The following is a 12,358-nucleotide window of genomic DNA, read 5'->3' as shown; positions in this document are numbered from 1 at the left end:
TAATTTTAACTAAGACCTGGATGCGGCCGTGTGTCCTCCATGCATGACCCGCGTAAACACTGGACAACCAAGACTAATTTTGTTGACCAACTTTGACTTCCGTTGACCAAGTGGTTTAATGAGTTGACTAACATTGACATGGTATTGTCCACACTTGACCATAGATTAAAAACTTCCAGCAATTCATCTTCTTCAATTACCTCTATCAAACTCCCACCATTCTCTCTCAAACTCTCAAGAACACAAACACACACCTCTCACAAAAAATTGATTTCCTAGAGTTCTACCGGTTGGAATCCCGTGAAACCGCCATTTTTCACCATTTTTCCTCCTCTACAAACCCCACCCAAAATTTCCTCCGATCTGCTGCCATAATTAGGGGCGCCACCACCACCATCTTGCCACTTTCCAGACATTTTCAGTCCAACTTCGGCCACCTCTTGCAATTCCGACACCACCAAAGTGTTTCTGTTTCCAAGCTCTATACATCCCACCAAACAAAACCTCAATATCTCACCAAAAATTTCACCGAAAATTTTGAGCCACCACGAGCTGCCGCCGGATTTTTCGCAAAAAATCATGTTGAAAATATTGTTTTATTGAACAAGTCTTGCATTTTGGCACCCATGAACAACCACAAAGCTTGGGGTGCATAGAAGCGGATTTCGGGTTCAAGTTCAATTTTTAGGAAAAAAACGATTAATCAGGTATCTTCTTTCCTTGGCTTTCATTATATTGCATTCTTCTAATACAATAACTGCCAAAAATTATTATCTGAAAATTGCGGAGGATTGTTAGTTATTGCCCGGATTATTTAGAAAAATTGGCTTGAGAATGGTGAAATTGGTTAATTTTCTTGGGAATTTGATTTAAAAGTGTTTAAACTTTGGTTGGAATTCGTTCATTTTGACTAGAAATGCTGCCGAATTTTTGTTGGATTTGTCAAATGGAACCGAGTGGTGTTGTTTAAAACCGTTTTGAATTGTCAAAAAGTTGGGTGCAATTATTTATTAGAATTTTTGTGTTCGGTTTAAATATAGTTGTATTATTTGGAGAGTGGTGAGGGAGGGATTACATTGATGGATTATTTTTGATATTGTAGGTCTTGAAAATGGGAAAAACTACAACCCATGCACACATTCATGGATCATGTGTTGACCCTAACCCGCAAAAGGATCTCACCAAAAATTTCACCGAAAATTTTGAGCCACCACGAGCTGCCGCCGGATTTTTCGCAAAAATCATGTTGAAAATATTGTTTTATTGAACAAGTCTTGCATTTTGGCACCCATGAACAACCACAAAGCTTGGGGTGCATAGAAGCGGATTTCGGGTTCAAGTTCAATTTTTAGGAAAAAAAACGATTAATCAGGTATCTTCTTTCCTTGGCTTTCATTATATTGCATTCTTCTAATACAATAACTGCCAAAAATTATTATCTAAAAATTGCGGAGGATTGTTAGTTATTGCCCGGATTATTTAGAAAAATTGGCTTGAGAATGGTGAAATTGGTTAATTTTCTTGGGAATTTGATTTAAAAGTGTTTAAACTTTGGTTGGAATTCGTTCATTTTGACTAGAAATGCTGCCGAATTTTTGTTGGATTTGTCAAATGGAACCGAGTGGTGTTGTTTAAAACCGTTTTGAATTGTCAAAAAGTTGGGTGCAATTATTTATTAGAATTTTTGTGTTCGGTTTAAATATAGTTGTATTATTTGGAGAGTGGTGAGGGAGGGATTACATTGATGGATTATTTTTGATATTGTAGGTCTTGAAAATGGGAAAAACTACAACCCATGCACACATTCATGGATCATGTGTTGACCCTAACCCGCAAAAGGATCTCACCAAAAATTTCACCGAAAATTTTGAGCCACCACGAGCTGCCGCCGGATTTTTCGCAAAAATCATGTTGAAAATATTGTTTTATTGAACAAGTCTTGCATTTTGGCACCCATGAACAACCACAAAGCTTGGGGTGCATAGAAGCGGATTTCGGGTTCAAGTTCAATTTTTAGGAAAAAAAACGATTAATCAGGTATCTTCTTTCCTTGGCTTTCATTATATTGCATTCTTCTAATACAATAACTGCCAAAAATTATTATCTAAAAATTGCGGAGGATTGTTAGTTATTGCCCGGATTATTTAGAAAAATTGGCTTGAGAATGGTGAAATTGGTTAATTTTCTTGGGAATTTGATTTAAAAGTGTTTAAACTTTGGTTGGAATTCGTTCATTTTGACTAGAAATGCTGCCGAATTTTTGTTGGATTTGTCAAATGGAACCGAGTGGTGTTGTTTAAAACCGTTTTGAATTGTCAAAAAGTTGGGTGCAATTATTTATTAGAATTTTTGTGTTCAGTTTAAATATAGTTGTATTATTTGGAGAGTGGTGAGGGAGGGATTACATTGATGGATTATTTTTGATATTGTAGGTCTTGAAAATGGGAAAAACTACAACCCATGCACACATTCATGGATCATGTGTTGACCCTAACCCGCAAAAGGATGTCGCCGGTACTTCACAAAAAGCCACTAGGAAGCGTAAGAAAGCAGAAGAAGAGGGGAGCGATCCTTCCCTTACAAAGGCGAAAATCAAAACATATCGGTCAAACCTCCACAGAGGTCCAATACAGCCCACAAAGTTTTACCATGAGGAGTCAATGAATAAGCTTGATGTATACATCGGTGTGGAATCTATGTTTCATGGTATGGCTTAGGGTGGTTTTCTCAACCTTTGTGATAGGACCTACAAAGAACCCACACTAGAATTCATGTCCACTTTCGCCACTGATGATGGATCCAAAGTCCTTACCTTCCAGTTACAAGGCCAAAGCCATCGGCTCTCATTCGGACGACTGAACTATATCATGGGAGTAGATCGCACAAACGGCACCACCATCCATTCTCCAGAGTATGTCCGCTTCCTACGTTGCCCCAACGTGGAGTTTTTGTCACAAATAACCGGTCTTGACACGTTCAATCCAAGCCGCTAGAGGGCCAAGCACATAGTCCATCCTTGTTGGCGCATCGCACACTGCATTCTCACCACCAGCATTTTCGGTCGCCTTGAGCCCAGTCAAATAAATAGATGCGAGCTTTTCTTCCTAGCATGCATGAGACACCGCATATCCCTTGATTTCTCCACATTCTTTCTTGATAAATATGAGGCCGTCCGTCAGCACACCACATGAGAGATTCATATTGGGGGGATTACTACCATCATAGGTCGAGCCGTTGGCCTAGACTTCCCCTCTCTTGATTACTCGCCTGTTGACTACTACCAGCCTAACTTCCTACTGGATTGTTTTGCTCTTGAGCGAGCGGAGAATGTTGGTCAGTCGGGGCAATGACTCGTACAGTTGGCTTGACGGTGACATGCATCTGGTTTATATCCTCCCTGGTTGGGTAGGTGATTCATTCTCACAGAATGACCTCGACACTTGGCTCCCTCCGGATCAGTTGACTCCAGCGGGTGTACTGCTCAACTCAGAGGATGAGGAACAGGAGAACGAAGAAGATGACGACGTTCTTCCTGAGGCAGAAGACCATTTTGACCAGCCTCCTATGCAGCAGTCGATGTATCAGCATGACCACTTTAAGGCTTCACCATAACATTTTGAGCAACATCAGTATCAGCCGCAGCAAGATGGGGACACAAAATCCCAACATATTTCCCCGAACATTCTTGACCAGTTCGCCATGATGTTCTCCACCGTTCAGCGTATCAACACTCAGACACAGCAGAACACATAATCCATTCAGGACGTGGCGACCCGCGTTGATAGGTTGGAGAAGTCACTCCTATCCACTTACCGTTAGGTCCAGGACATGTGGGACTACCACTACCTCCCAATCCTCCAATTTAGGTCATTTATGCCCTTACCTTAAGCATTGAGGACAATGCTTGTTCTTAAGCTTAGGGTGGGGCACTTCCCTTTCTTTTTACTTTTTCATGCATTTTTCTAATCAGGTTGCATATCATACTAGTTTTAAGCTAACTTGCATTCTTTTTTTATTTTATAAAATTCCAAAAAGATATTATTTTCTTCTTTTTCACTTTTTATTTTTGCATAACATTTAGCTTAGGGCATTAACATTCATGCATTTTTGTTGTCTATTTATTCTCACCCCCTTGGATGCTATGGAACAGGTTCATAGTTATTGTATCATTATTGGTACAAGATCTTGTTGTCATCCCACGCATCAAACCGAAACCATCAGGCTACATTTGGGACTTCATACTTGGGATCAACTGCTGGAGCTTAAAGGGGTAAGTGATCATGGCTAGGCAGTTTTCATGAATAATTATGCATGCAATACTAACAATTGTAGGATATACTATAGCAATGTATGTTTTTAGCCCTGCAGTCCATGCTACCGAGAGGATCAAACTTGATCATGTTTGAACCTTTAGGATGAATGACTCGTGCTTGTCCCCGAGTAGAATCTATATCCGGTCTCCTTGCATCACCAGATTTTTTTGCGATTTTCTTAGGATTTTAGAGAGTCTTTTAGTCCGCATTTGGACATTTTCATTATTTTTGGAAAATCACTAGTTTGAAAAGGATCTTACGTCTCTATTCTCCACACATATTCATTTTCACACTTAGACCATTCAGATTATTATCACTACCCTTCAGTTCCACTTACATATTTTTGGGAACCAAATTTCGATTCAAAAAGTGTTCTTGATAAAAATTTCGTTATGTTAGTGTATTCATTACATTCAAGTTTCCTCCTCTAAAAAAGAGCAAATCCTAAGCCGCAATCATCTTATATGGGTGACTAGTTCAATTATTGAACGGAATTTTCCTAAATTTTGGTCACCCGACTTTTGATACTTATTTATTTATTTAGGAATTTATTGTATATAGATCGAGTTTTTTTTCTCAAATTGGTGATGTTAAGGAGACTGTTGAGTCAAATGCTACAGGAGGTTCAGGCCAACACTAAGTGAACTGATTCCTACAACGGTGCCCGAGCGATGCAACCCAATCACAAATGAGAGTAGCCAGGAAACGTGAGATCACGCAACTTTCATGATAAGAGTGTACACTTAAAGAAGAGCTCTACACGAGGCTGTCCATCTGCTTTGTCCCTACTACAGATGTTCTTCATTGTATGTATGTTCCATTGAGACTGCGACTGTCCGTCCCTCCTTACTCACGTAGAGGGGTTGTACTAGATTTGGTTTATCGTTCCATTTTCATCAGATGAAAAATTCTTGGGATAATGATGAGATCAATTCTAACCATGTTAACTAACGGTGATCAGGTTCTTTGGTTCTATCCATTCTTTTTATTTTCCTTAGGATAGTTCATCCCAATGTTTATTTTAGTCTTTTCTTACTTGAGGACAAGTAAGGTTTAAGCTTGGGGTGATTTGATAGTTTAATTTATTTACTTCTTTTTATACTTTATTTTATTTTATTTCATTCATATTTTAGTCAATTTCCATGCATATTTTTCTTTTTGTTAGTTTATGACCACTTTCAGGTACTTTCGAATTTCATGAGAATAATTGCATGTTATAAGGAAAGTAGCAGAGCGAGATATTTGGGAAGCGATTGGGCTTAGAAGTCGTCAAGATTTTTTGGCTTGATAACTATGTAGATGATGCATGGAGTGGGCATTGTCAATTATTTGAAGGCTTGGAAGAAAGAAATTTTAAATTTGAAAAAAAAGGAAGAACGTTCGAGCCTGCGGAGACTGATGATAAGGAGATTACAGAAGTTATGGATCATTTGGAGAAGCCATCTTGGGCTTAAAATAAAGAGAACTTGAAGAAAAATGGGCTAGATGCTAATCGGACTTGAACTGGGCTAATGGGCTAAGTTGTGGAGGCCTAAAACTCAATGAAACCCACAACTTGGTGCCGCCTGCGCAACCCACACGTGCAAGGCTGCGCGGCCGCGCACGACACATCAGGGGCAATTTCGGGATTTCAATTAGAAGTTTATATGGGGAAGGTTGGTGTGCCACTTTTCTACACTCTTTCACATCTGAAATTAGAGATTTTTCTCTAGAGATTTTGAAGGTTTTGAAGGCCAAGAATACTTGAAGAACATCATCTTTTCACCACTTAATCTTGGTGAATGTTTGGTACAATCTTTCTTATCTTGATTTCTTGAGTGTAGCCATACTAGGCTAAACAAAACTTGGTTGAATTTTGTGGAATCCTTTGAATGTTTGTTGAATGTTGAAGACTCCATGGACTTGTTCTTGAATCTTCATGTGAATATTTTATGTTTTAACATATTATTATTACTTGTATGATTTTATTCATGAGTTTAAATATGCTTGTGGTGATTAGTTGGCTAATTTTTTGATTAAGTAAAGGATCTTTAAATTAGCAAGAAACAAGTGATTCTTGTGTTAGTTTTACTTCACACAATCATAAAAATATTTTCTCCAACATGGTAGTGAAAGAATTTGACTCCTCTTGGATTTGGTGACTTTTGATTCTTAATGCTAGTTGACTTTCACTGATTACATGCTTAATGGAAATTGTGACTTTGACTAAGTAAATTGTTATGAGCTTCTCTAACCATTTTAATAACTAAGAAAAGTCTAGGTAATCTCAAGCTTCTTGGATTACTATAGTTAAATTAAGGATTTAAAACAAGTATTGCACCATTGGATTCTAATGATATGTTCATCAAAAGTCAAGGTAAGGAAACCTTAAGTCAACAATTTCTCCCTTATTGATTTTACATCAAACTCTTATTTTTGTTGAATTGTCAATTTAATTCAAGTTTTAATTTAAGTATTTCAAAAAGTCCAAAGCCCCCCATTTTTATTTTCATTGTCATTTTACAAGTACTTTTGCAAAGAGATTTTGCATAGAGTCATAAAACTTAACCAATCTCTGCGAATTCGACCCCTTTACGACTATACAATATTTTAGTGTAAAAGATTTAGGGTTATTTATTTTGTTGGCATCGACAACAACCAATAATAAGATAGGATTGTTAGATATCATAAAAGATAGTAAGCTAGGGTTGATAAATAGCTTAGGAAATGTTTCTCTAAAAGAAAAAGGATTCTTAAATTAATACAATCCAATAAAACTCGAAAACTATAAAAACATGTGCACTCACCAACATTATGTTGACCGTTTTCAAAAATACATGTATTCTCAGGGAGATGAGTGTGGAGGATAGTCCTGTCAAGGAGAAGGATGATTGTGTCAATGAAGTGGGGATCTTCAAGGAAGCTGTTGGAGTTTAGTTCCATCTGTTTGTCATTTTAGTCTTGTTTAGGAAGCGTGCTTGACTTTTAAAACAATGTAATCCCAAAATAAATTTTAATAAATAAAAGAAATGTTTGTAATATAGCTTTGTGTTATGTTCAATATATATTTTTATGGCGCGGTCTAATTTCCCCACGTTCACACCGCCCGACGTTTCCGTCGTTAGGCCAAGGTGTGACATGTACATCGTATCAAATACCTATAGAACTCACCAACAATTTTTGTTGATATATCTTAATGCATGTATTCTCAGGTTTATTAGTAGGTCGAAAATGTTCGCATAGAAGACTTTCCATTATTGGACATACCTTTGTAGATACCGATCTGTGAGGTGTGTGTGGTGATTTAGCAATAGCAATTGTCAAAGTAATTTCTATTTCGGTAATAATATAATATTATCTTTTTATTATTCAATATATTTTCAATAAATGTGATTACTGATTTATGTTACGCAACTTTGCATTTCCGTCGGCGGCCAGGGGTGCGACAGATTGGTATAAGAGCTATTGGGTATATCAAACAAGTACTTTCTTAGGAAAGCATGACTATAGCCTAGGGCTTACTCTCTAGGTTAGGTATATCCCTTAGCATACAAATATAGAGTTATATATAAACTTGAACCCTCGAATTCTAATAGAACGCAATGTTTTAGATCAAACGCCTTAGCTAAGTCAGTTGTAAATGGGCCGAACTACAACTAGACGTAGACTGATCACCTATGTTTAATTATGGATAGAGCGATGCACAATTGAGCTTGGATTCAGTTGTTGGTATACTAAAATGCTTGGATTCCACATAATATAAAGAATATCACAGTTCGACACACTTAAGAAGTCTAAAAAAATTTAATGAATGACATACAGTTATTTGACAAGTAATTACTTCGAATCCTCATGAAACTCTAACTATCATAAACGTAAATCACATTTGAAGTTTATCTCGGAATTCTAGTTACTCGGCTAGGATATTCTACGAATACTCCTGTTAGACATCTTATGGATGCCATACAAAATACGCGCATTTGCAAATCTTTATGAATTCGGCTTAGGTATTCAATCAGTCCATTTCCTTCTGTTGTGGAGATCCCGACTTATGTTTGAACCATCCAATTTCAAAATAAGGACACGTACACCTACCTTTCATCTTTTGTGACCATTTTTAAGGAGAATAAAGCAGACTCAATAAAAACATGAAACATGAAATTTGTTAGAATCTTGTCTAGTTTCCAAAATATCTCGATTCAAATAAATCAGAACTTTAGAATTTGAGATATAGTGAAAACATCGAGTAGTAGTCAACTTTCTCAACAACATTATCTTCATGAACTTGTATCATTTGTCCTGATACTTGATATCTTTCTTTCACTCATTATTCATGTAGACTCTGCCCTTTGTAGTAGTGAAATGTTCACTACACATAATACTTATAGTAAAGTCATTATTGGGCAAACCCATGTCAATCCTACATGTTTGGCACAATCATAATACTATCGCTTATATTTACAACGATATTTTCACGCGACTTATTTATCCTTGAACAATAGTTGGGGTTTCTACTCGATTTAGATGAGAGAGAGAGAGAGAGGTGAACGTTTGTGTTTTTGATCATATAGAGTGAATGATTGGGAGGAAGAAATGATTGGCATATCCATTTAGAGGTCATGTATAAAAGGATGAAAATACCCTTAGTGTGCCAAGCACATGGGGGTCCTAACATTTGGGATAGACGGAAAACAGACCAGGCATGTAGTAAAAAACAGAAGGTAAGGATTGTCCAAGTGCAAAACAAAAGATAGGGACCAAACGTGCAACTTTACTTAAACCACTAGGACGATTTCAATAATTTGTTCTCATCATCATCCTGTTTCCTCTTCAAATGATGAATTGGGGTTTTAGATTCAGGGACGTAGTTATTGTTGCAGTTGATCAGATCAAACTCTAAAGAACAAGATGCAAATGAAGATGATGAAGAAAGAGCAAGGCACAAGTGAAGCTCCATTTTGTTTTCTTTCTCTTTTTGCAGAATTCAAATAAACAATATCACAAAATATAAAATGATTTGGGTATGTTGGATGATGGGTTGTATGTATATATACAGACCAGTGTCTATGTATATGTAGAGAGAGAGAGAGAGAGAGAGAGAACATTTTCATTTTTCAGTGTGTTGTGTGTATGTGTGTGTTTTGAGCTGCAGCCATTGGTAATCTAAGTATGTATATGTATTTTTTTAATTTTCAGGGAAGATGGAGATGATGATGAGAGATGATGTATATGTGTGTGTGTGTGAGAGAGAGAGAGGGAGAGGGATGGGCCCTCTCTTATTTTTTAATTATTAAAATAGATAAATAACTATTAAACTTTACAAAAATGAAAAAAAAAATACATCAAAGGTAATACAGTCATTTCATTTTTCGGAGGGACCATGTACACAATGAAACTAGCTCAAAAAAGGACCATCGATCCAAAACTTTAGTGGCTTGGACATTTTTTCTAGAAATGCTAACCACAAGGACCATTTTTGCAGTTTTGTCAAATTTTAAATAAACATTAAGCAACTAGTTGTGAGACCCGTATAATTATACGGGTTGATTAAAACAAAATGTTAAATAGGAATGATTAAATGAAAAGTTTATTTGAATTTGAAATTTGAAATAAATAAAAATTATGAGAAAAAAACATGCAAAAAATAAATAAATTAAAATTATTGTTTAGTTATTAGATCAGTATACTAAACAGGTTAATTATAAAAAATGTTAAACACAAAGGTTTAAACTGTAAATTTATTTGAAGTTTAAAATTAAATTTAAAATTTTAAATTTGAAATTAATATTATTATGGTAGGTTTAATTTATGGAAACTAAATTAATAATATATTAAAAATGGAAAATGAAATAAATGACAAGTGGAAAATAAATATATCTCTAAATTATGACAAAAATTTATCAAATTAAATGAGAAAAGAACATGTGACAAAATCATTATTATTTATTAGGATAGATATAATCTCCTATCCTAATAAATACCCTCCCACTCGATTTTTCCTTACGTTAAGATTACTATAAACTCCATTTTACCTCTAATCCTTCTCTGATGTTTCTTCTTCTCCGTAAAATCAAAATCAAAATTCAAACTCTTCCAAATGAATTCAGCATGTTACATTTTCCCCTAATCTTCAACATCAATCATTTTCTTCCTCTCTTTTTCTCCTGCTTCCAACGACCTTAATGGTGAAACCTCCACCCAGGTATACTAGGGCTTTAGTTAAATTGTGATTACTCCCTCATCAATGGTCAAGAGGACACCTATATGCCCTTCGACGCAACAATTTCTGTTCAGGTAAACATCGATCTTCTTTGCGCAACTTTACTCATCTAGGTTAAGCGGTTACTCCTAGATCTTGATCTGGTTAAGTTGAAATTTTATGTGCGAATTAATTGAAATAGTTTTTTCATCGTAGCTGATTACCTGATTTTGATTATTAAATATCATATAATCACTTGAATATCCCTTAGTGGCATACTTGTTTTAGATTCAATGTGAACACATAAACATCGCATCGAGAAAAGTCAATCCAGTTAATTGTGTGGCTGTAGCTTTTGTACTGATGGCTAATGTCAATACTTTAGCAATCGTATGAAGGGTGTTGAAATACAAAACAAGAGATTTTTTCTAATTTTGGAGAATGAAAGAAACAGGAGCCTGATTTGAATCATTTAGAAGTGAGAACCATTATTATTTTTCATAACTAAAAAGGACATGTCTTAATGCAATTGCAATGTAGCTATTTTGGGACAAAACAAACAGTTTTTCTTGATTGCATTCCATTCCTTGCCTGATTCATTCCATCATACCAAACACTACATACTTATAGATTGTAGTTTTGATGATGATAGTATTTGTATCTGTATGAAGAAAGTAAGTGTTTGATTTGAATAAATAACAGGTAAACGCACCATATGGAAACAATCTCCACCACAAAGAGAACATGACGTATGGTCAATTTGCATTTACAACTAGCGAATCAATTAAGCAACTACTTTGCATGTTTTTTGGTAGATGGTCATCATCAAGGTACTAAGGGTCTAACTGTTAGTCTTGACTGGCGAATTGGTATTGCTGCAAAAGATTGGGAGTCCGTTGCAAAGAGAGAAAAGATTGATGTTAGTTAGTATTTTTCTTTTTTCTTTTTCCAATATTATTATACCTTGTGTCCTTTATTTAGATGTGATTTATTTGTACTATAATTCTGAAGTATTTGACCTGAAATGGTCAAAAACTCAAATCTATCTCCAATACAAATAAGCAGAGTATTTTATCATTTTTACTCTGAATGTTTAATAAATTCTCTTCTTTTAGATGGGTTGTTAAAATTTGGAGTTTAGACGTGGCATTGAAACTTGCATATTCGATAAGCTTCATAAATTTGCCACTTCTAAGGTTCAAAACATTAACTTCAATTCATCATTTCAATTTTCAATCTTTTGTATTCCTTTTATTTTTAAACAATATGGTTTTCTTTTCAATATGTCAAGTCATGCAGAGGGATGACAGTTTGGGCATAAAAACAATGAATAAGAGTCGGGGTTGGATACGACCTAAAATATCCAACACATGTTGGTGGGAAATGCAAGTTGCTACTTGGTGTCACTCACTTGCAATGGAGATGATATTATTGAAAAGAACTCAATTTTTACAAAAACTTCAATTTATTTATAAATTTTGCAAATATATTTAATTTGTCAGGTTAATATCAATATAACACGTTCGCAATTTATAATCAACTTTTTTGTAGCATATTTTAATCATTTTTTAGCAAATCACACTTCATCCATCATATTAATTTATTTATTTATAATTACGTATTGTATTTTCTTTATATTAATTTCACTACATACATGTTTTGTTTGTTTTGTATCAAATCAATTTCGATGTTTTTTTTGTCATTACTCAAACGTATGTTGCATTATATAAAGTCATGACTTTTATTGGGATGCTAAGTTATAATGGCAAAAGTGGCGTTTTAGCCAACAAATGTTTTTTCTTCACATGCACTCCTTTGTGGTTGTCTCATCATCTCCGTGTGTTCAACGAAAATCATACACCAAAAG

General features: G+C 35.3%; 1 long non-coding RNA gene across 2 annotated transcripts; it reads left to right on the top strand.

Annotated features, from left to right (window-relative positions):
- Nucleotides 1-10,269: 10,269 nt before the first annotated feature.
- Nucleotides 10,270-12,132, top strand: LOC145068718 (uncharacterized). Of its 2 annotated transcripts, XR_013689083.1 has the most exons (3): nucleotides 10,280-10,586; nucleotides 11,194-11,410; nucleotides 11,783-12,132. It is a non-coding gene; the product is annotated as an uncharacterized LOC145068718 (long non-coding RNA). The 2 variants fall into 2 exon arrangements; XR_013689082.1 differs by lacking the exon at nucleotides 11,783-12,132 and having other exon boundaries at nucleotides 10,270-10,586; nucleotides 11,194-11,568.
- Nucleotides 12,133-12,358: the final 226 nt, after the last annotated feature.

Source organism: Lactuca serriola, chromosome 8, assembly GCF_051521515.1.
Source record: "Lactuca serriola cultivar US96UC23 chromosome 8, Lser_US96UC23_V15, whole genome shotgun sequence".
NCBI lineage: Eukaryota > Viridiplantae > Streptophyta > Magnoliopsida > Asterales > Asteraceae > Lactuca > Lactuca serriola.
Note: the sequence above shows the minus strand (reverse complement) of the source record. Positions and strands in the feature narration are given on the sequence as shown.